Below are 25,821 nucleotides of genomic sequence, written 5' to 3' on the forward strand. Positions count from 1 at the left end.
TTTTTAGGCATCAAGAGATCACAAATTTAGCATTGGAGGGCAGCGTGGAGGGTAAAAATCGTAGAGGGAGACCAAGAGATGAATACACTAAGCAGATTCAGAAGGATGTAGGTTGCAGTAGGTACTGGGAGATGAAGAAGCTTGCACAGGATAGAGTAGCATGGAGAGCTGCATCAAACCAGTCTCAGGACTGAAGACCACAACAACAACAACGTTCTCTTTAGCATATATTAAACAATTATAAATGTATGCACTAGGTAGTGTCATTATCTTTAGTTCTTTAAAATGATTTTTGCAACTTTGTCTTGGTGCTAGTCCTAAAATGCACCTAACTGCTTTCTTCCGCCACTTGAAGATGGTACTTGAACCCACTGAGTTACCCCAAAGAAGTAACCCATATTGCAGTTGTGAATGGAAAAAAGCAAAGTATTTGGAGATTAGCAGATTTTTACTGATAACGTGTCTCAGCTTGTGTAATAGAAAGAGAGTTCGAGCAAGTTTGTCACATAGATAATTTGTGTGTCTGTCCCAAGTAAGTTTTTGATCTATATGTAAACCTACTAACTTGACATTTTTTGTATTCTGTTCAATTGGTTTCAGGGTGTAAATATCTTCAGTTTTCAATTTGTTTATTGATAAAAGGTTGGCTCTGCACCAGTCACTGCTCATTTCAGTTACTACTTTGTTGTATTCTATGACAGCTCTCAGATTTTCTCCATCTGTTATTAGTGTCATGTATTATAGCATGGACGAGTAAATTTGTGTGAGTGTTTTCAATAATAATCCAAGTGCAATGAACCCATGTTTTGGACCCTAACTTTATCATAATCATGAACCGAAGCAGGATCCCCTCATAAGTGCGCAGAAAACCGAATATCCTGTTTCTAACTAACTTGTGCTTTGTTTCTGTGTATTAAATGTGCAAAAATTCAGTGCCAGAGAGTGTAGCTGTTACTGTCTAAAATACCTGCTTCACAGGTTATGAAAAAGGCACTTAAATTGAACTCATTTGAAACGTAATTTAGTCTTGATTGCTAACATGAAAGATATTTTTTTGGTTAATTGAGCTCAGTGTTGAGCAATTTGCTTTAAAGGATGAAAACATAAATTATTCCAAGTGGGGCTAAGAATTAATGTTGATTGAATTGAACTTTGCTTCTGAAATAATCATAGAGTTTGCCTAGAGAGACAATATCAGTTTATGGGCTCAAATGGCTCTGAGCATTATGCGACTTAACTTCTGAGGTCATCAGTCGCCTAGAACTTAGAACTAATTAAACCTAACTAACCTAAGGACATCACACACATCCATGCCCGAGGCAGGATTCGAACCTGCGACCGGAGCGTCGCTCGTCTCCAGACTGTAGCGCCTAGAACCGCACGGCCACTCTGGCCGGCTCAGTTTATGGGTCCTCACTATATTCTTCTCATATCATAAAGGTAATTGGGATATAAATGGGAGTATAAAAATGTGTATATGTAGTGTTGTAACTGACAATTTGAAAATTTTTACAACACAATTTTTATTTACGTGAGTCTACATGGAAATGACTGAATAACAACGAAAAGTCACAATCACAAAGCCAGTAAGAATTTCCTACTAGACGCAATAAAAGATAACTTCTAAGTTTCCCACAAAAATCCTTGGTAACACACACACACTTAATTCCAAGTCCAATTCCGATGGTAAAAAATGGAAATGAGCGTTTGGCGTCATTGGCCGGGAGGCCCCTCGCGGGGCAGGTCCGGCCGCCATATCGCAGGTCTTATTACATTCGGCGCCACATTGGGCGACCTGCACGCCGGATGGGGATGAAATGATGATGAACACAACACAACACCCAGTCCCTGAGCGGAGAAAATCTCCGACCCAGCCGGGAATCGAACCCGGGCCCAGAGGACGGCAATCCGTCACGCTGACCACTCAGCTACTGGGGCGGACATTCCGATGGTGAAGACGTAGTCTTCTGTGCAGACGTCCTTGAGGTCGGTATTTGGCGTGGACTGACGTCCGGTGCTGGCTCTAGCCTTCAAAAAAAAGTATTGGGCAGCCAATCAGATGTTGGTCTAGTAATACTTCCTGCAGGCCATCTCGAATTCCCTCTGCAGGAAGTAGTACGCGGAATGTCTGTTTCCAAAACAGCCGATGTCTACCATTCCTTACGCCTTGGGCATAGACAACCTCGGTCCTGTGTGGTGTTAGATGTGTTGCCGGCCCGCAGGGGCTACCTTGGCGAGGGCGTAACATGTAGTATTATTTAATTTTATTTGTGATATTTGTTTCTCAGTTAAGTCAGAACTCTTTTCATGCCCAAATTTAGTTCACTATTTCCTACAGTAACATCTCAGTACTGAGTTACATAATGATTGTAATCGTAACTGTTATTATTATAAGTGGAATGCAATCTTGCTTTCTTTGATAATTGGTTTGTGCATTAGTGGTAACTACTGCTACCCAAATCTTAGATCGCCCTGTAGTCGTGTGTATCCAGTGTACTACTCAAAGGGAATTTTAATTAAAGTCACTACAACTACTAAAGTTCAATTTCCTTGCACTAATGTTTCAAATTAATATACCTAATTAGGGTGGCGACCGTTTATTGTTTCATTCGTATGAGCTTTTATACTTTCAATATCCCCAAAGTAAAGCCTGTTTTGTTTTTTTATAAATTGCTTTATAATCGAAATTAGTGTCCGATATCCCTTATCCGCTAGACAGACATACTGTCGAAACCCAAAATCCTCCCAGAGGGTAACACTAACTTGTGTCACGACAGGCAAGACAAAGAAGTATGTCTAGTGTTATAAAGTGTGGCAAGACTACTTTATTTCCCTGTGTACGGGGTGGTTGTAAATAAACTTTTCCTACTTGGCTCGCTGTAGACAGAAAATTTGTTACTGTATGGGTACCCAACTATACGGGAATGATGTTCGGACTGTGCGCTACAGGATTTGCGGAGTTAGTAATGTTAGTATCGCGACTTAGCATTAGGCGCCGGTATTGGTACGGCGACGTAGGGTTGGAACACAAGCATCAGTGTGCATTACAGATGCAGAGAGTGAACAGCGGTCTGGGCAAAGCTGAGCAGGACTTTACTCGTGACGTTGTTTTACCAAAACAACAGCAACGGTGACCCTGCTCACCGCGAGTATCGGCGCATTAAAGGAATGCGGAGAGGTCCTCTTTCTGTACTGGGGTTAACGAACGTGATTCGGAAGTTGGAATTAACTGACGGAGTGGGAATTGCTCCTGGGAGAGGCCGATGGCCAACTGCGCCACAAACTGATGAAGAAGTAGCTGTCGCCACGGCTGAGAATTCTGGACGCAATGTGCGATCTTCATGCAGTGCACGAGCAGTGCCCCACAGCTGAACATTCCGTGGTCCACGGTTCGAAAAGTGATGCGAACAATTGTGAACTTGTATCTCTAGTGTGGTTCCAGGCCATCGTGGGAGTAGATGGTCCTCACACTGAGCAACGTTTGCAATCTGGAACATACACATTGCACACAATCGAAAAATGCTACCCCCCCGATCTAGAAACTCAGACATCTTTCAATAGTTTATTCGTTATTTCTCTTTCGCAGGTCCTCACAAATATTTCCACAATGTTTCATTGTGACATGATCACTCGTTTTGCATGCGGGCCCTTTCAAGTAGTGAATGTTTAATTATAACCACACCCTCTTTTTTTTCTTGGTTATCAGTCTTCTGACTGGTTTGATGCTGCCCACCACGAATTCCTCTCCTGTGCTAACCTCTTCATCTCAGAGTAGCACTTGCAACCTACGTCCTCAATTATTTGCTGGGTGTATCCCAACCTCTGTCTTTCTCTACAGTGTTTGTCCTCTACAGCTCTCTCTAGTACCGTGGAAGTCATTCCGTCGTGTCTTAACAGATGTCCTATCATCCTGTCCTTTCTCCTTATCAGTGTTTTCCACATGTTCCTTTCCTCTCCGATTCTGCGCAGAACCTCCTTATTCCTTGCCTTATCAGTCCACCTAATTTTCAACATTCGTCTGTAGCACCACATCTCAAATGTGTCGATTCTCTTCTGTTCCTGTTTTCCCACAGTCCATCTTCCATACAATGCTGTACTCCAGACGTACAGTGTCAGAAATTTCTTCCTCAAATTAAGGCCGATACTTGATATCAGTAGACTTCTCTTGGCCATGAATGCCCTTTTTGCCATTGGAAGTCTGCTTTTGATGTCCTCCTTGCTCCGTTCGTCATTGGTTATTTTACTGCCTGGTAGCAGACTCCCTTAACTTCATCAAACCTGATGTGAACTTTCTCGCTGTTCTCATTTCTGCTACTTCTCACTACCTTCGTATTTCATCGAGTTTCTCTCAGTCCATACTGTGTACTCATCAGACAGTCCATTCCGTTCAGCAGATCATGTAATTATTCTTCACTTTCACTCAGGACAGCAATGTCATCAGAGAATCGTATCATTGATATCCTTTCACCTTGAATTTTAATTCCACTGCTGAACCTTTCTTTTATTTCCATCATTGCTTCCTGGATGTACAGATTGAACAGTAGGGGCGAAAGGCTACATCCTCATCTTACATCCTTTTTAGTACGAGCACTTCCTTTTTGGTCGTCCACTCTTATTATTCCCTCTTGGCTGTTGCACATACTGTATACGACCCGTCTCTCCCAATAGCTTGCCCCTACGTTTCTCAGAATTTCGAACATCCTGCACCATTTTATATTGTCGAACGCTTTTTCCAGGTCGACAAATCCTATGAAAGTGTCTTGATTTTTCTTTAGCCTTGCTTCCATTATTATCCGTAGCGTCAGAATTGCCTCTCTCGTCCCTTTACGTTTCCTAAAGCCAAACTGATCGTCACCTAGCGCATTCTCAATTTTCTTTTCCATTCTTCTGTATATTATTCTTGTAAGCAACTTGGATGCATGAGCTATTAAGCTGATTGTGTGATAATTCTCGCACTTGTCAGCTCTTGCTGTCTTAGGAATTGTGCGGATGATGCTTTTCCGAAAGTCAGACGGTATGTCGCCAGACTCATACATTCTACACACCAACGTGAATAATCGTTTTGTTTCCTCTTCCCCAATGATTTTAGAAATTCTGATGGAATGTTATCTATCCCTTCTGCCTTATTTGACAGTAAGTCCTCCAAAGCTCTTTTAAATTCTGATTGTAATACTGGATCCCCTATCTCTTCTAAATCGACTCCTGTTTCTTCTTCTATCACATCAGACAAATATTCCCCCTCATAGAGGCTTTCAAAGTATTCTTTCCATCTTATCCGCTCTCTCCTCTGTATTTAACAGTGGAATCCCCTCTGCACTCTTAATGTTACCACCGTTGCTTTTAATGTCACCAAAGGTTGTTTTGACTTTCCTGTATGCTGAGTCTGTCCTTCCGACAATCATTTTTTTTCGATGTCTTCACATTTTCCTGTTGCCATTTCGTCTTTGCTTCCCTGCACTTCCTATTTATTTCATTCCTCAGCAACTTCTATTTCTGTATTCCTGAGTTTCCCGGAACATTTTTGTACTTCCTCGTTTCATCAATCAACTGAGTATTTCTTCTGTTATCGATGATTTCTTCGCAGATACCTTTTTTGTACCTATGTTTTCCTTCCCAACTTCTGTGATGGCCCTTTTTAGAGATGTCCATTCCTTTTCAGCTTTACTGCTTACTGAGCTATTCGTTATTGCTGTACCTATAGCCTCAGAGATCTTCAACTGTATCTCGTCATTCCTTAGTACTTCCGTATCCCACTTCTTTGCGTATTGATTCTTCCTGACTAATGTCTTGAACTTCAGCCTACCCTTCATCACTACTTTGTTGTGATCTGAATCTATGTCTGCTCCTGAGTACGCCTTACAATCTACTATCTGATTTCGGAATCACTGTCTGACCATGATATAATCTAACTGAAAGCTTCCCGGATCAATCGACTTTTTCCAAGCATATCTCCTCCTCTTGTGATTGATGAACAGGGTATTCACTATTACTAGCTGAAGCATCCTTGTCCCAAGCCATTATTTTCTCCTATAACCTTTCCTTCTACGCCTTCCCCAACAACTACATTCTATTCTCCCATGACTATTAGATTTTCAGATCCCTTTACATACTGTATTACTCTTCCAATACCCTCATGCACTTTATCTCTTCATCCACAGCCTGCGACATCGGCATGTATACCTGAACAATTGTAGGCGTTGTTGATTTGCTGTCGATTCTGATAAGAACAGTGCTATCACTGAACTGTTCACCACAATACAGTTAGTGTCCTATCTTCCTATTCATAACAAATCCTACTCCCGTTATACCATTTTTGCTGCTGTTGATATTACCCTATACTCATCTGACAACAAATACTTCTTTCCTCTTCACTTCACTGACCCCTACTATATCTAGATTGAGCCTTTGCATTTCCCTTTTCAGATTTTCTTGTTTCCCTACCACGTTCAAGCTTCTCACATTCCACTCCCCGACTCGTAGAACGTTATCCTTTCGTTGATTATTCAATCTTTTTCTCATGGTAATCTCCCCCTTGGCAGTCCCCTCCCGGAGATCCGAATGGGGGACTATTACTACATAATGGATTTGACGAATCGGATAAGCAGCTGTCTACGACTGTTTGCTGATAATGTTGCAGTGAATGGGAAAATCGGTTGCATGCGCAGAGGTATCATTGCAAAGCGGTGTGAGTCCGTAAGGACGGTGGCGAGGAAAGCGAATGGTCTAGTTTCGTTTACTGGAAGGATCTAGGAAAGTATAGCTCATCTGAAAAGTAGACTGCGTACACAACACTTCCGCGACCAATTCTTGAGTGCTGCTCGAGTGTTTGGAATCCTGATAAGGGCGGATTAAAGGAAGGAAAGATGGCATTCTTTTCACGAAACACTACAGAGAAAGTTTGCCTCGACTGCAGAACGATTTTACTGCCACTAACGTATAGGAAGTGTAACGATCGGGAATACAACGCAAAAGGAATCAAGGCTCGCACGGAAGCGTATAGACTGTCACTTTTTCCTGGCTCCACTTGCGAGTGGAACAAGGAAGTGAATTACTAGCAGGGGTTGAAGGTACCACCTGCCACGCACTGTCGGTGGTCTACGTATTATCTATGTAGATGCAGATGTAGGTATGTGGTAAGTTTATAAGAAGTCGTCGCTATTCGACCGCATAACGTCGTAAATGGCCTGCATATTGCCTTCAGTAGAAGGCGTGGCCAACGTTTACCATGTGTGGAGTATTTGGAGCACCCACCATATGGACCAACATGGCACTGAAACTGGGTAGCTGTTACAGGGCCTAACGCCCAGCAACACACACACAGTAGCAATCTTCTAGCGTTTCTTATCGAATATATGCAAATATGGGTGTATGACACAATAGCCGCGTCGTTTTTCTAACCTACATCTATGCGGAAGCAATTTGTGCTGATGTTGAAAACAAAGCGATTACTGGCCACATTTACGTTTCAGCATCTCGTTATTAATCTTGCTTACACTTCGTGTTCTTGCGTTCGAAGTGATATGATCTTGTGTTTTGGTTCCCATTATAACCTCGCCATTGGCAATGTCACCATTTATAATAGAGTAACAACGCCAGGAGGTGGAATAAGAGGCACCTTGCCAGGCAACCTGCGTAGCTCAAGTTTGCAGCGGGTTGCGTACACAGCAGGCGCTGTGCAGGTTTGAGTTCACATTTGTTCTGCTTGACAAAAAGAGATCGTAAAATATCTTTCTAACGGACTGTAATTAACTCTGTGCCAACCCAAGGGAAAGTTGTTAAAGAAGTCTAAAGGAACTCTTACTGTGAAAGCTCAAATGTGTGAATTTAATGAGCAGTATGGAAAATCACAATGATTCAGTCTTAGAAAAGGTTGTTGCATAAAGCCTGAGACTAATCAACGACATAGAGGTATTTTTTTCCTTGTTTTAATAGGACACGTTGATTTAAGTTAACGGCGTTATTCCGTTTAGCAGTACTATTAATTTGCTGGCATTTTCCGTACAGCTTTCTGTAGAATCCGGTAGCTAGCTCGGGAATGGTGACTGGTATCTGTAAGGAACTACTTAATCGATCTCCACAGATCGCCCGGAATCCGTCCGTGTGCAAGCAAAGCTTTACCGATGAACAGTGGATGATAGTTGTCCAATACGTTTCTATGAAACAAAGTCCGTAAAAAAGATAATAGAATTTCCTGGGGGAATGTGAACTTGGCTGCAGGATGCTACTGTACAGGCTGTTCCTAAAGTCCCGTTACACCCCCTCTACATTGCTTACAATCGTGCGAAACGTTCTTTCAACAGCAGGGATCTTGTGAGAGGAGGGTGTACCATCAGATTACCACCGTTTACTCCAAGTGATCTGGAAATTATTCGCGTCCAGGTGCGATGTGGTATTCGCCACAGCGCTGCTGGCGTCATAGAAGAAAATGCATTCCGAACAGCGTCTTTGAGGTCCTCAGTTGTCTGATATCGAGTCTGGGCGCCTTTCTATTTGTTTTGTCCCCATAATACGTTGTCACACGATCTCCTCATATCGGGAATTGGAGAATGGTGGGGGGGGGGGGGGGGGGGTTATTCCAGAAGTGCCGGTAACGGTGCGTAGATGATCCTCTTCCAATCCGTCGGCCTCTGAACACATCGGTGAGGTATTTCCTTACACATGTTACAAATGCGCTGTCGCTCCATCTTGTTGGGACCAGATACGACCAAGAAGTCCCAAACGTTTCAATACCGATACAAATCAGTCGCGTAGCATGGAGAGATACGTTCCCTGATTCACTGAGTTTCGGGATTTTCAAAGAAATATGGACTTGCATCCCATGTCATGACATGGGGCGGGTTCATTTCCACTTCCTCAAACCCAAGTGCACGTTTTCCTTACTCCAGAAATAAACATGTCTCTGCAGACAACCTTGTAAGTGGGGCAACCACAGCTATGAGTATTCATCTTGGGTGTTAATAACCGCTTCAGCTGTATTTAGTCCTTTATTATTGGATCACTACTGGTTCCGTGGCACTGTAAGCCACATGTTCAGATGCACATATGATTAAAAGTATTGGTTCAAAACAGTCTTGGTTCCAATTTTAGTTTTTTATTTTTCAATGACGCGTTTCGCCTTATTTTAAGCATCTTAAGGTTATCTACACAGAAAACAGAGAACAAATACATCTATTTAAGAATCGCGATCGCGTTGTGCAGACATGGATAACCCATAAGCATGTATAAACAGATCAACTAATTGAAAGAGCAAATACCTTAATTTGGTATTTCTTAGAAGAATCCTTTAGTTAGTGTAGCCAAAGCGCATCGTCGAATATATCAGGCTAACATCGCCTTCGTTAAACTCAGTAAAAATTCGAAATATAAAACAGTAAAATCATTACCTTTTCTAGATCGACGCGTGAGGCACCAAGATCTGTATAACGCGATCCCGTTCACAGGAGCGAGTAACAGAGTAAGATGGGGGCTCAGGTAGTAAGCATAATGCGCCACAGCGTCGTGTGCTAGTACTAAATCCTAATACAGAATCACCTCAATAGGTGGCGCGGCGACGCAGCAGTGATAAGAATGAGAGATCGTAAACTGGATATACATACCCACTAAAACTATATAAATGTAATGCACATAAAACATTGATAGGATGGAGCTACTAGGGGCAACACCTGTGCAATAACTTATCCTAAAATTCTGACGGAGTAAAATATAAATGAAGGCGGTAAGCCGGCCGGGGTGGCCGAGCGGTTCTAGGCGCTACAGTCTGGAACCGCGCGACCGCTACGGTCGCAGGTTCGAATACTGCCTCGGGGTGATGTCCTTAGGTTAGTTAGGTTTAAGTAGTTCTAACTTCTAGGGGACTGATGACCTCAGAAGTTAAGTTCCGTGGTGCTCAGAGCCATTTGAACCATTTGAAGGCGGTAAATTTAAAATCAGAAAACAAGGTGTATAACACAACACACAGATGCAGTACATATACAGGTTTTTCGTATCATATACCACTAGAACGAGACCATTAAAAACACAGGACCGTAATTTCAGATAAAGAGGCCGCCCATATAACATTCAATACTGCGTCATTCGGAGCTAGAACTTCTAGCAAAAAATTGGAAGAATTTCTATATGATTAAAACATTAGAGCGGAAAAGCTCGGCCGGCCGGAGTGGCCGCGCGGTTCTGAACGCTACAGTCTGGAACCATGCGACCGCTACGGTCGCAGGTTCGAATCCTGCCTCGGGCATGGATGTGTGTGGTGTCCTTAGGCTAGTTAGGTTTAATTAGTTCTAAGTTCTAGGCGACTGATGACCTCAGAAGTTAAGTCGCATAGCGCTCAGAGCCATTTGAACAATTTTTTGGAAAAGCTCGGAATCTTTTTACGCAACATTCGTTGTCGGTAGTCGTCGTCGTCGTCGGCTGATACTCGTATCCGAGTTTTCATTTCTCTCCTGAGATTTCCTTTGTCACGGTTCAGGCGTGGAAGTGTCGTTGACGGCTTAGCAATCCAATACTAGCGTGGAACAGGCGGCCACAGACATTACAGCTGATGGAAGGTGGAGGACGCGGCTCAGCCTGGAGGAGTTTACGTCTCCAGCGTTTGTCATTCTCATTCTTCGACGTTTCAGCTCAAAGTGTGAAGAGCATTTGAGGTAACTGAGCGCCAGCGACTTCGGTCTTCTGCTATTGTGGACCTGTTACTCGGATCGATGTTCAAGTTTTTCAGATTTTTCTTGTACTGATCCTTATAACGTTTGAGAGGGGCGCCTCGTGGCCTTTTACCTGTGCTCACTTCGCTGTACAGCATTTGGCGTGGAAGTCTGTCATTTTTCATCCGCTGGACATGTCCGACACATCTGAGTTGATGCCCAATGATAAGAGCTACCATGCTATGCATTTTTGCGTTCTCTAGAACAGCCGTGTTGGATATGAAGTCATCCCATTTCAGGTTCATGATATATCTTAGCTTCTGTTGGTTGAAGCGTTCTAGATTGCAGCGATATAACGTCCAGGTTTCGCAACCATCTCATGTTGTCGGTAGTGATACAGTAATAAAGGACTAAATACAGCTGAAGAGGTTATTAATACTTAAGATGAAGCATGTCTGTCTCTTGCACTACTGTGAGAAGCACATTCATCTGAGAACATAACTTTTGCACATTTGGGAATTGTGTCGAGCACCTCCAGTAACCGAGCACAGGCCTTCCGTCGATTCTCCAGGTCTTGGTCACTCAGTTCATTCCCAAACGAGGTCTGAACAGTTTTAGGTTTATGTTTTTTCATATACGGCGCCGTAAAGTCGTTAATGGGATGTTCATTTATCGTGATTGCTTGCGAATCGGCTTTTTTGGCGAACGTTCCCCCGATGCTGCAACTTCCGCACATGGTGTCTGCTCCTACGCTCGCTCTTCCAGAGCCTGGTCTGTCTTTTATGGAACATCTTCTTCTCTCACCGTAATATTGTTAGTTTCGGTGTTGTAGCCATATTTAATGGTGAAGTCATTTCGAATCTCTCTCAGTGTTTTCCCAGTGTAAGGCCGTTCATGAACTCCAGTACTCATGACTATTCGTTGTTCCAGGATGTAATTGGATTCATCAGCCATTCTTCTCACAAATAAATATCGCCTGAAAGAAGAAAAAGCAATTAGTACATAGTTAGGTGGCGGTAATGGGGTTTTTGGTATAGCCTTATTCGTTTTACATCAATCCGCACTATCTATGAAACGCCGTAGCATATCGTAATGGCGAATCTGTATTCCTTGAAATACGCTACACCAAGAAGAAATGCAGATGATAAACGGGTATTCATTGGACAAATATATTACTGACATGTGATTATATTTTCACGCAATTTGGGTGCATAGATCCTGAGAAATCAGTACCCAGAAGAACCACTTCTCGCCGTAATAACGGCCTTGATACGCCTGGGCATTGAGTCAAACACAGCTTGGATGGCGTGTACAGGTACAGCTGCCCATACAGCTTCAACACGATACCACAGTTCATCAAGAGTAGTGACTGGCGTATTGTGACGAGCCAGTTGCTCGGCCACCTTTGACCAGACGTTTTCAATTGGTGAGAGATCTGGGGAATGTGCTGGCCAGGGCAGCAGTCGAATATTTTCTGTATCCAGAAAGGCCCATACAGGACCTGCTGAAATGCAGGGTTTCGCAGGGATCGAATGAAGGGTAGAGCCACGGGTCGTAACACATCTGAAATCTAACGTCCACTGTTCAAAGTGCCATCAATGCGAACAAGAGGTGACCGAGACGTGTAACCAATGACACCCTATACCATCACGCATCCAATTTGCGTTCACCGTGATGTCTCCAAACACGGATGCGACCATCATGAAGCTGTAAACAGAACCTGAATTCATCCGAAAAAACGACGTTTTGCCATTCGTGAACCCAGGTTCGTCGTTGAGTACACCATCGCAGGCGCTCCTGTCTGTGATGCAGCGTCGAGGATAACCGCAGCCATGGTCTCCGAGCTGATAGTCCATGCTGCTGCAAACGTCGTCGAACTGTTCGTACAGATGGTTGTTGTCTTGCAAACGTTCCCATCTGTTGCTCAGGGATCGAGACGTGGCTGCACGATCCGTTACAGCCATTCGGATAAGCTTCTAGTGATTCGAGGCCGTTGGGATCCAGCAAGGCGTTCCGTATTACCGTCCTGAACCCACCGATTCCATATCCTGCTAACAGTCATTGAATCTCGACCAACGCGAGCAGCAGTGTCGCAATACGATAAACCGCTATCGCGATAGGCTACAAACCGACCTTTATCAAAGTTGGAAACGTGATAGTACGCATTTCTCCTCCTTACACGAGGCATCACAACAACGTTTCACCAGGCAACGCCGGTCAACTGCCGTTTGTGTATAAGAAATCGTTTGGAAACTTTCCGCATGTCAGCACGTTGTAGGTGTCGCCACCGGCGCCAACCTTGTGTGAATGCTCTGAAAAGCTAATCATTTGCATATCACAGCATCTTCTTCCTGTCGGTTAAATTTCGCGTCAGTAGCACATCATCTACGCGGTGTAGCAGTTTTAAGGGCCAGTAGTGTAAATCCGGTACGTACCTTTTAAACACTAACCAGAATATATTCTTGAATGAGCAGTACACTTCCCTGTGAAAGCTGACTTAGTTCCAATGTTAATTGTGTCGTAGTAAACCTATTTCTTCTAACTTTAGCTGAATCGACAATTCAGTAATAACGGTTAACAGCAGTGCATCTGTTAAACAATAGAGCTTACGTGCGATACATTTATTTACTAGTAAGAGTTCTCAGACATAACTGAAGTTGTATCGATTTAATAATGTTAGATGTAATAATGCGACCCAGAGAGCTCTCAATTCCCAAGCAGCCGTCTCGATGTCATTGTGGTATATATCGAACGAATATTATCTTCAGATAAATAACGTCATTGACATCCATCGCAAAGCAAAACCGGCTAATTAAGTACATGACAGTAGAAAAAGTAATTATTCTACAAAGTAGACAGTAATTCCTTGCATTCTGTTTCTTATTTTAATTTACTTATTGGAGTTTGTTGCAAATACTATGCAGCTAGGGCACTATTAAATATTTTGTACACCCTGTGATAAAAGCAGATTTCTTTTGCGACGTATGGGGCTCGTAATAATTGATAGCAGATTTTACGCCACCTATTGAGGAGAGGACCTAGAATGGCTGCAAAATCGCCTCTCGGCTTTTGTCCCGATCAATGTCTTTTCTTTTTTAAAAAGATGTATACAAAGTGCATCACGCAACAGACAGCAAACACAGTTATTTCAGGATATTGAAGGGAAGAGGCCACACAACAGTATGAGTGTTTTATTGCTTTTGGAGTGATGTTGCGACATTATACTCAGGTTATACGACGGTTTCAGCGACGATAGCTGTATTTAAGCTCTCTGAAAAGTCGCAATCGATAGCTGTCAACGTCCTGTATGAAGGAGGTCTTTGACAACATTGAGTAACAGCTTATTGTAACTTTCAATTTACATTTCGAGTGGCTACGGGTTGTCATGTAGGGACACTCCTCGTCATCAGAACTCTGTAACCATCAAGGGGCATTCAACAAACAGAAGATCGACATGAAATGTTATACTACAAACTTCGATATGCAACTGATCAGCACTCCAGCATATTCGCTTAGAGTTCGTAGCACTAAAGTACTTGTATAAAGATTACGCTCACGTTACGCATCTGACCATCAGCTGCAAAACCAGCTGGCGTAATAGTGACATCTGGTGCACCACAAAATATATTTTAAGAAGGACGCCCTCCGAAAGATTGTCAGCTGGCACAGGGTCAGTAGTTGACCCAAAACTTATTAAAAAATATATATATATACTGAACATGTCACAAATATGCAGAAAATTCAGTAACGTTTTTGACTACAAGTCACTTTAAGGTGCTACATTCGCAGTATGTCTCACAAGAGTATCCCTCCAGGGTGACCATTAGCGGAACAACCCATAAAGACTCATTGGGAGAAGAGAATCGAAGGAAGAGGAACATCATGAAAACGATTTGTTAACAAATAGCCAACGCGGATTCAGGAAATATTGTTCTTGTGAAACACAACTAGCCCTTTATTCTCATGAAGCCATGAGTGCTATTCACAGGGGATCTCTAATTAACTCCACTTTGTTAGGTTTCCACAAGGCTTTTGACATCGTTCCTCACAAACGACTTCCAATCACATTGCGTTCCTACGGAGTACCATTTCAGTTGTGCGACTGCATTCGTGATTTGCTGTTAGAAAGACCACAGTTCGCAGTAACCGAGCGAAAGTCATCGAGTAAAACGGAAGTGATTTCTGGCGTTGCCCATGCTGTTCCTGGTCTATATAAACGATTAGGAGACAATCTGAGCAGCCCTCTTACATTGTTTGAGGATGATGCTGTCATTTAACGTCTTGCTATGTCATCAGAAGATCAATAGTAAACGAAAAATGATTTAGACAAGATATCTGCATGCTGCGAAAAGTGGCAGTTGATTCTAAATAATGAGAAGTGTGAAGTCATATAGATGATTACTAAAAAGAATTCATTAAATTTCGATTATTCAGTAAATCACACAAATGTAAAAAGAATAACTTAAATTGGAACGATCACACAGATATTGTTGTGGGTAAAGCAAATCAGAGACTGTTCAAAAATGGCTCTGAGCACTATGGGACTTAACATCTTAGGTCATCAGTCCCCTACAACTTAGAACTAATTAAACCTAACTAACCTAAGGACATCACACACATCCATGCCCGAGGCAGGATTCGAACCTGCGACCGTAGCAGTCACGCGGTTCCGGACTGAGCGCCTAGAACCGCGAGACCACCGCGCCCGGCTCAGAGACTGTATTTTATTGTCAGAGCCCTTGGAAGATGCAACAGGTCCACTAAGGAGGCTGCCTACACCACGCTTGTCCGTCCTCTTCTGGAGTAGTGTCGTTCATTGTAGTATCTTGACGGAAGACATCGAAAGTGTTCAAAGAAGGGCTGCTCGTTTTATATTATCGCCAAATATGGATGTGAGTGCCACTGATATGATACGCGAGTCAGTCGTTTTTCGATGCTGCAGGATCTTCTCATGAAATTTCAATCACGAACTTCCTCCTCAGAATGTGAAAATACTTTTTTGGCCACCATCTACATAGGGAAAAGTGATCATCACAATAAAATAAGAAAAATTAGACCTCACATGGAAAGATTTAAGTGTTCTCTTCTGAGCGCGTTATTCGAGAGTGGAACGTTAGAGAAATAGCTAGAAGGTGGTTCGATGAACCCTCTGCCAGACACTTAATTTGTAAATTGCTGGCTACTCGTCTGGAGATGTTCAGGTCGTGGATAATGTTTTTCTTTAGGGTGAAGTACAACGTTAAAAAAATTGTAGCGAAATAGGGGAAGACTTGCAGGGAATTGGCGCTCGATGCAGGCGTTGTCATTTAGGCTTGAACCGGAACGAGTGTATCGTATTGCGCGTATAAATAGGCGGAACGACCCGTTACTGTGTGACAGCAAGATTGTCGAGCGATCACTGGAAGCAGTCACATCTATTGAATATCTGGTACCTAATGTGGAACGAGTTCATCAAAGGAATCGTACGAGGGTGTCAATAAATAGGTTCCAAAGTGGTACAAAGCCGCGTGTACCAGCCTGAAAGTTATTCTCCTTTCCACCATATTCCTCCTATAAACGTAAGCACTCAACCCATTGCTCGACAAAGCGTTAAAGGCCCGCAGCATAGAATTCTTGTGACAGTTTCGCATCTGCATATAACAACGTTATTTGGTTCCTTACATTGCTGCAACCTGCAAGACAGACGTGTTCTGCGGGTAGCGAAATACCTCTAGATGTGGAAACAACGTGCCATCACTGAATAACTAGGGCGGTCAAGATGCTCCTTGTTTGTGATCTTTTTTTCTGTCATTTGCTGAATCAAAGTATCCAGTTGAACACAAGTTTCTACGAAATACAGTTCTAACCATATACGGGACGAATTTCGCCATGGACGTGTAACCTCCGCCCTCTTTCCTAATTTCAGCTATTGTCCACCATAAGCAAAGTCTTTTATGAAAAATATGAGAGGAGCTAAGATTATAATAAACTTTCTAGTTTACTTAGCTTTTCGTGTACAGTTGGCTCCAATTCTTCTTGTTTAGGGTCTGTTTCTTGAAGCTGAAATTCTCACAATTCCTCATGATTGAATTGATCCAAATAAATTTGAAGATTGTCGTTGCAAAATTTCTGTTGTTACGTGAATATATTTAGTATATCATACAGTCTTTTGAAATTTCACATTAACAAAGCCGAAATTACATTGTTCGCCCAAAATAAAAAGTACGTCCAATGACATCAGAGGCTTGCTTACTCATATCTTACCCTGCGGTAAAAACCATATTCCAAATTCTCATTGGCAAATGAATTTCTATTAATTTCTATTATTATTTCATATATGAATCCGGAAATAAACATAATAAACAGTGCTATATTGCGTAATTTATAACTGAAATTTTAAGGGTGGCAAATAATTTACTAATTTCAAATGTTTCTTAGAAAATTAATTTTAAATTTTCATTCATTAAATTTTTATTTATCGATTATAACATTCAAAATAAAGTAATTCCTTTTCATAAATTTTAGCTTGAAATATAACATACTGCGTATAAAATTATATGAAAGTTTTCAGAAAAGCAGCTACGATAATATTGACCTGTCAAAAGTTCGAAAAAGAGTACTGGTATCGACAACTACTGCTGAGGAAAAGTAATGCTAGAGGAGGATATCCCGTACAACGTCCTCTGTGGAATGTCCCTCGGCTCGCAAAAATCTCGTTGTTCTAGTCGGGCACACAGTCATTGCGTACCTGCCTCCTGGGTTTGGCTGCAGATCGTTAAACACTGTGTAGCAGCTATTTTCCGCTAGACGTGTGCTGCCACCTTCTAGGTAGGTATAGGTGCGAAATTTACAGCTCTATGCCGTATTCCGGCGTTTGCGACTTACTTATTGACTCACTATTGTAGGAAACGCAACCGCCAGGCAGAACAAGAAGTAGCAAGGATCCAAAAAGAGAGCAGTGCCTTTCGCCACAGGTTCGTTAGCACGCGCGACGGACTCACAGAGATGCTCCAGCCATCTGCTGTGGCAGACGTTGCAACAGACGCGTTCCCAATCACTGTGTGGCTTAAAGTTCGAAAGAGTGAATCAATATATTGCGTCATCTTATGTACATATCGGGAAAAGACGTGACATAATATTCGAGCTGAGGTTTATGAACAATGCTTCTTCCCTCGCAACATTCGCGACTTAACAGGGGAAGGGGACGGTTGAAATGATAATGATGCTCAAAGTACCCTCCACCACACTCCATAAGATGGCTTCACAGATTCCAGCAAAAGATAGTCGTATCCAGAACTACAAGGAAAGGGTGTTTCAGAAGGATGTTTTAAAAATTTGGAGACAGGTTCCTTACAACAAAACAAGGGTCAACATGGGCTCTAAAACGTATCTCTTAAGATCCGTGGGCACACGATAGGGCACCGCCCCTCAGGCGTCTGGAAGCGCCGCGCGGGGTAGCCGTTCGGGCTAAAGCGCCTTGCCAAAGTTCGCGGGGCATGGGTGTGTGTGTTGTCCTTAGCGTACGTTAGATGAAGTAGTGTGTAAGCCTAGGGACCGATGAACTCAGCAGTTTGGTACCATGGGAACTTACCACAAATTTCCGTTTTCCATCTGGGAGTGCGGGAATTTTTAAATCAAAGGATTACAGAACGATGGATCGGTCGCAGTAGACCAAATGATTCAGCCTTACATTACTGGCCTCCAAGGACACCAGACCTTACCCTATGTGATTTTTTTCTTGTGGGGGTTTACAAAAGACTATTTATGTACCTTCGTTACCAACAACAATGAATGAGACATCGCCTAACAGCAGCTTTGGAGGCTGTAACTCAAAAAATGCTCGCTGCACTGTGGGGATAATTTGAATACCGCCTTACATACGCTGTGCATGTCAAGCGGGTCATATTGAACAGCTATGAAACGGCATGAAAAAAACCTTTTTGAGTTTCCCGTTCATCGAAAAACGAAGTTCAGTGTATATGATCATTAGTTTCACAAATATATACGTGCCAAATCGGATGATTATTTTTTGATACACCCTGTAGATGGAACACACTGATGATTACATTTATTAAGACATCACAGAACTACACTACTGGCCAATAAAATTGCTACACCAAGAAGAAATGCAGATAAGCGGCTATTCATTGGACAAATATATTATACTAGAACTGACATGCGATTACATTTTCACGCAATTTGGGTACATAGATCCTGAGAAATCAGTACCCAGAACAACCACCTCTGGCCATAATAACGGCCTCGATACGCCTGGGCATTGGATGGCGTGTACAGGTACAGCTGCCCATGCAGCGTCAACAGGATACCGCGAGCCAGTTGCTCGGCCACCATTAACCAGACGTTTTCAATTGGCAAGAGATCTGGAGAATGTGCTGGCCAGGGCAGCAGTCGAACATTTTCTATATCCAGAAAGGCCCGTACAGGACCTGCAACATGCGGTCGTGCATTATCCTGCTGAAATGTAGGGTTTAGCATGGATCGAATGAAGGGTAGAGCCACGGGTCGTAACACATCTGAAATGTAACGTCCACTGTTCAAAGTGCCGTCAATGTGAACAAGAGGTGACCGAGAGGTGTACCAATGGCACCCCATACCATTACGCCGGGTGACACGCCAGTATGGCGATGACGAATAGACGCTTCCAATGTGCCTTCACCGCGATGTCGCCAAACACGGATGTGACCATCATGAAGCTGTAAACAGAACCTGGATTCATTCGAAAAAATGACGCTTTGCCATTCGTGCACCCAGGTTCATTATTGAGTACACCATCGCAGGCGCTCCTGTCTGTGATGCAGCGTCGAGGGTAACCGCAGCCATGGTCTCCGAGCTTATAGTCCGTGCTGCTGCAAAGGTCGTCGAACTGTTTGTGTAGATGGTTGTTGTCTCTCAAAGGTCCCCATCTGTTGAGTCAAGGATCGAGACGTGGCTGCACGATCCGTTACAGCCATGCGGATAAGATGGCTGTCATCTAGACTGCTAGTGATACGAGGCCGTTGGGATCCAGCACGGCGTTCCGTATTACCCTCCTGAACCCACCGAGTCCATATTCTGCTAACAGTCATTGGATATCGACCATCTCGAGCAGCAATGTCGCGATACGAAAAACCGCAATCGCGATGGGCTACAATCCGAACTTTATCAAAGTCGGAAACGTGATAGTACGCATTTCTCCTCCTTACACGAGGAATCACAACAACGTTTCACCAGGCAACGCCGGTCAACTGCTGTTTGTGTATGAGAAATCGGTTGGAGACTTCCCTCAGATCAGCACGTTGTTGGTGTCGCCACCGACGCCAACCTTGTGTGAGTGCTCTGAAAAGCTAATCATTTGCATATCACAGCATCTTCTTCCTGTCGATTAAATTTCGCGTCTGTAGCACGTCATCTTCGTGGTGTAGCAATTTTAATGGCCAGTAGTGTACTTTCACGGTACTAGAGGGAGCTGTAGGGGGCAAAAACTGTAAAGGAAAATAGAGATTGGAATACATCCAGCAAATAGTTGAGGACGTAGGACGCAAGCGCAACTCTGAGAGGAAAAGGTTGGCTCAGGAGAGAATTTCGTGATGGACCGTGTCAGAGCAGTCAGAAGGCTGATGACACAAAAAACGAAAGTGTCTTATGAGTGGCACGTGGTGACCAACCAGTGTTTACCGTGTTCGTGACGGCGACCGCTCTTGAGTGTGGCTTTGCTGGTGTCCAGCGGAGGTCGCCCGGCGGGTAATTGGCGAGACATGAGAGGGCCCGCAGGTGGACGTATGCAAATGAGGCTGGCTCTGGGCGGGTGGCCAGAAAAATATACAGCCGGCAGCAGGTAGCCGGCGTAATGGGGGCAGGGACAGCCGTGGCCGAGGCTCGGACTTCCCGGTCAGCGCGGCAGTCGATCGTGCGATATCTCGCAAGGCTATCGACCTCGGGTGCGGGCGTGAGGCGAGAGCGGAGGCGGCGGCTGGAGTCTCTCTCTCTCTCTCTCTCTCTCTCTCTCTCAGCAGGTGCGAGGGCGGGATCAATTCCGTACCTTCTCTTCATCTCACAAAGCGCACTACTGGAAAATAGTCGTTGCGGGGAGACGTCACGCTATTACCGGTGTATCGACGGCTCTGACGTTGATAATTGGCGAGAAAGACTCCGCTAGTACCTTGAGGTATGCCACAACCAGGTCAGACCGCTCGTCTATGATCAGATGCCGTAGAGCACTGGTTCCCAATCTGGGGGGTAATTCACCCCGGAGGGGCAAAATGAAATTTAATCAAGGGTAAAAATTAAATGATTCGATTCTGGTTCAGTCACGAAACCAAATGTCCGCAGCTCGTGGTCGTGCGGTAGCGTTCTCGCTTCCCGCGCCCGAGTTCCCGGGTTCGATTCCCGGCGGGGTCAGGGATTTTCTCTGCCTCGTGATGACTGGGTGTTGTGTGCTGTCCTTAGGTTAGTTAGGTTTAAGTAGTTCTAAGTTCTAGGGGACTGATGACCATAGATGTTAAGTCCCATACTGCTCAGAGCCACGAAACTAAATTATTTTCAAAAGATCGTTTTCTTATTACCACAGTTTTACAAATCTCTAATATTGATTATACAAGTTATCAATAATTACTTTTTTTCAGTTAGTAGCATTAATGCAGTGGAAGTTACAGGTTCCTCACATAGTCCACGCACTACACGCGTGCAAGGTGGGAAAAGAAACGTAAATTAGCTACAAACTGCGGCGCACACAGACTTTATTCAACATGTAAACGTCACTGTAGATATTCAGATCTACGTTATGACGTGTTCGATATCCCTGGCATCACTGGCGATGATGTGGCGCAGTCGAATAGCGAAATTCTGCATGAGCCGCTGGGGTGTCGGGACATCGATGGTGTCGATGATCTCCTGAATGGCTACTTTCAGCTCAACAATGGTTTTGTGGTTAATGTCGTACATCTTGTTTTAAAGAAGCCCCACAAAAAGGAGTCGCATGTTTGAGAGCCTGAGAATATGGCGGCCAATCGTAGCCCATGACAGTGGGCTCTGGGTACCCCGGAGTTACAATGCGGTCCACAAAGTGCTTCACTAGGACATCGCTCTCCAGCTTCGATGTGATCGAGCTCCGTCTTTCATGAACAACATCTTGTAGAAATCAGGGTCACTTGTGATAATCTGGACGAAATCATCTTCCAATACCTTCACGTGCCGTTCGCTAGTCACCGCTACATCAAGTAATACAGCACCGATTACTCCGTGATTGGACACTGCACACTGCACAGTAACCCGTTTAGGGTGAAGAGACTTCTCGATCGCGATATGCGGATTCATAGTCCCCCAAATGCGCCAGTTTTGCTTATTGACGAAGCCATCTAAATGAAAGTGGGCCTCGTCGCTAAACTAAACCATGCACGCGCATACTAATTTCCAGTATGCCTCGCGGCCAACCGTGTAGTTGGAATGTCCTAGCCCAAACCGTTCAGAAGTTATGGCGATTTTATTTCGTATGTTGCGCCTCGTTCCATACATCGCTGACGATAAAAGTGAGACATATAAGTACACTGCTGGCCACCGTAAATGCAACACCAAGAAAGACAAGAGGTAGCACAACAAAATTTATTTTGTAGATAACATGTTGACCAAGTATCAAATGATTACGTTTACAGACGTCTGTGACATGTGGTTCCTGCCAGAATCAGTAGCCAGAGTAGCCACCATTGTTGGAGATCACCGCTGTCACACGTCTCGGCATTGAGTCAAAGAGACGTTGGATGTGTTCCTGGGGTACAGCAGCCCAAGCAGCTTCCACACGTTGCCAAAGATCATCTGGTGTGGCAGCTGGGGATGTAATCTGGGTCACTCGTTGTGCAACCATGGACCACATGTTTTCTATCGGCGAAAGATCCGGAGAGCGAGCCGGCCAGGGAAGCAATTCAATCTGGTTATTGACGAAGAACCTTTGGACAATGCGTGCCACGTGTGGTCGCGCATTATCCTGTTGAAATACGGCTGTGGCCGAGCCCTGAAGGTCTGCGCTGAAATTCTAATCAGTTGCATATCTCATCGCTGCATACTCATGGTGTAAATTTCACTTGATTCGGATGCTTCCTTCAGGGTGTTGCATTTACGGTGGCCAGCAGTGTAACAAATGCCAAATCTCTCTCTTCTCCAAGTTGAAGATAGTAACTGCAGTAGAAATAGAAATAGACATGCAGCAAGGAAATTTCAGGTGTTCTGGGAAGATAAGCAATTGGAACACTGCTTCACCACCACATATCTTGAGTAACTCTTGATCGAGCACTTACATATAAAATACATTGCTTGAACACCAAACGGAAGGTATCTGCAAGGAACAATATTCTCCGGAAATTATCGGGTACAACCTGGGGGAAGCATCCTCGCATCTTAAGAACTTCTGCGGTATCCCTTTGTTATTCAGCTTCAGAATATGGTTGCCCTGTCTGGTGCAGATCTAGTCATGCTAAACAAGTGGATATCGCCTCGAATGAAACCTGCAGACTCATTACGGAATGTTTGAGATGTACACCACCTGATAAAGTTTATTGTCAAGCGGGCATCCCACTTCCAGATATCCGTGGTGAATGTGCTTCCAGACTGGAAAAGTCTGAGGCATTGAACCTGAAGACCCACACGGGTATCAGCCAGCAGCACCAAGGATCAAGGAAAAGCTGTATCCATTCAACTGAAAGCCTCACTGAACCACCTTTGAACTTCAGAGTCAACTCATGGCGTTCCAGATCCAACCACCTCGAAGGATGGATGATCCCTACCGAAAGGCTCTCATCAGGTCACGAAGAAAGCTAGTCATTATGGAAGACCCTCAACAGGCTGCGTTCTGGAGTTGGAAGAACGAAGACCAACTTGAAAAAGTAGGGATTTGCACGCGACTCCACAGCATGTGAATGTCGTGAAGAACAGTCCAGAACTTGCATCACTACTCGCTTCAAAAGAGATAAATGAATTGATGGACATCACGAGACAGCAGTAACTACATAAGGGGTGCTTTAGTGCTCTATACAGTTTATTATTATTATTATTATTAGAGTGTTTATATACAAGGCATTAACAGCCTAAAGTCTTTCAATTTCTGCCTGTTCAGAAGTAAGGAGTGCAGAAATCAAGTTATTTACGAACAGTAAATATTGTGCATACATTTTAAATGGGGTTCCAGTGTGGAGGTAAAGCAAGTGCCGCAATGGAGAGGAAGTATGTTTTGTATACCCTCACTGTTAATAGCTTTATTTTCTGAGAAGCAGTTGCGGGTAGCACTCGCAAAACACCACGAATTCCTTAGTCATTCATTCTAACGTGCACACACACACACACACACACACACACACACACACACACACACACACACACACAAACTAAATATCATTCATCTTTCATCATTTTCCACGAAAAGTCTTTCCTTCTACAATTTAGTTAGGTGCTGAAGTTGGTGATAATGTGCTAGAGGGGAAGGGGGGGGAGGCAACAGGTGACAGGAGGGGTGGGGAAAGGGGGAGGCTAGGTAATTTCTGATTGCACTCAGGGGTAATGGTCTGAGGAAGATTGGCTACCCCACTGCCGTAGAGCAACCAAATCGCGCGGATGTTGGTTAACTGCTACGTTTCGATATACGAGGGGAGTTCAATAAGTAATACAACACATTTATTTTTTGGCCAGTTTCGTTTGAAAAAATGCAGGATTTGTTATAGTAGTAGACGTAGTGGAGTACTCTCTCTGCCGCTGTAGTTTTATAAAGTTCAGATAGGTGGCGGCGTAATGCGTAGGCGTCCGTAACAGAGGTGCGTTCCCCACGCAGACCGAAACTACTGCGCAAACATCACAACTGTCAACAGGTAACACTACGTGCACGCCCGATACGTTTCAGAGAGAAAGATATCTCGGTGTCTGGTCGTACCGGAAACTTACATGGGGGGGACCACATCGAATACGTTGCCAACAGAGCGCACGGAAGACTCAAACAACTCTGCCCAATGCTCAACAGGGAAAGTACACTGAATACGCGGATGTCTAGGTCCATATACAGGACACTGATTAGACCTCTGATGACGTACGCGGCTCCCGTCTGGGGATTCGCAGCTCCTACACGCCTGCGCCACCTGCAGATCATACAGAACAAAGTGCTACGAATCATTAGGAACGCTCCACGCTACAGTGGATCTTCACAGTGCATACCGTCTTGAAAGCCCCAAGGAAGTATTCAAAAAACACGCCATACTACTATACAGGAACTCGAGACACTCGAACAATCCTTTCATCCACCTGTGATCACAACCATAGGTGGAAGTGCTGTGTTGGCAGAAGAGCCAACACCGTGTTGCTAGAGGAGGCCGAAATGCACACGTTTAATTACACGCAGACTGGCGTGAGGTCTGGAACATTGCAAGGAAATGAGAACCTAGAAAAACGGACGCAGTTGCTGTAATATTTAACTTTAATCCACAATCGGTGTACATCTCTCTTGACTGTACATAATTTCCATTTCAATATACACTGGTAATGGCGCCATGCTAGGTCGTAGCAAACGACGTAGCTGAAGGCTGTGCTAACTATCGTCTCGGCAAATGAGAGCGTAATTTGTCAGTGAACCATTGCTATGAACGTCGGCTGTACAACTGGGGCGAGTGCTAGTAAGTCTCTCTAGACCTGCCGTGTGGTGGCGCTCGGTCTGCAATCACTGACAGTGGCGACATGCGGATCCGACGTATACTACCGGACCGCGGCCGATTTAAAGGCTACCACCTAGCAAGTGTGGTGTCTGGCGGTGACACCACAGGAAGCATAAGCGGCAAACAGACTCTACTAGCTAGGGCATAACCACCTATGGCGAGCTAACATACACCCATAAGCGACAACATCGGCAAGCCGCTGCGTATCAGCTGCGTTGACTGGATACGCCAGCTGCCATTAAAGCCGACAAAAGGCTACAGCAGGGAAACCGACAAGCTCGCACACTAACGCACAGACAGCACTGCCCTATGCTATGAATCCGCTCTATGGCCTATCGGATACTAAACGATGATGAACCTGCTACAGGTATGCTGACACTAACCTAGAAATCAACAGCGGCACCCAGCGGCATCCGCCGAGTAGCTCCATGTCACAACGTCAAAGGTATCGACCTGCATGATACCCGCTACTAACAAAGCCTACCCTTGCAACACCTGTCGCAGGCAGCAAGAAAACCGCTACT

The sequence above is a fragment of the Schistocerca americana genome, chromosome 10 (assembly GCF_021461395.2).
Source record: "Schistocerca americana isolate TAMUIC-IGC-003095 chromosome 10, iqSchAmer2.1, whole genome shotgun sequence".
NCBI lineage: Eukaryota > Metazoa > Arthropoda > Insecta > Orthoptera > Acrididae > Schistocerca > Schistocerca americana.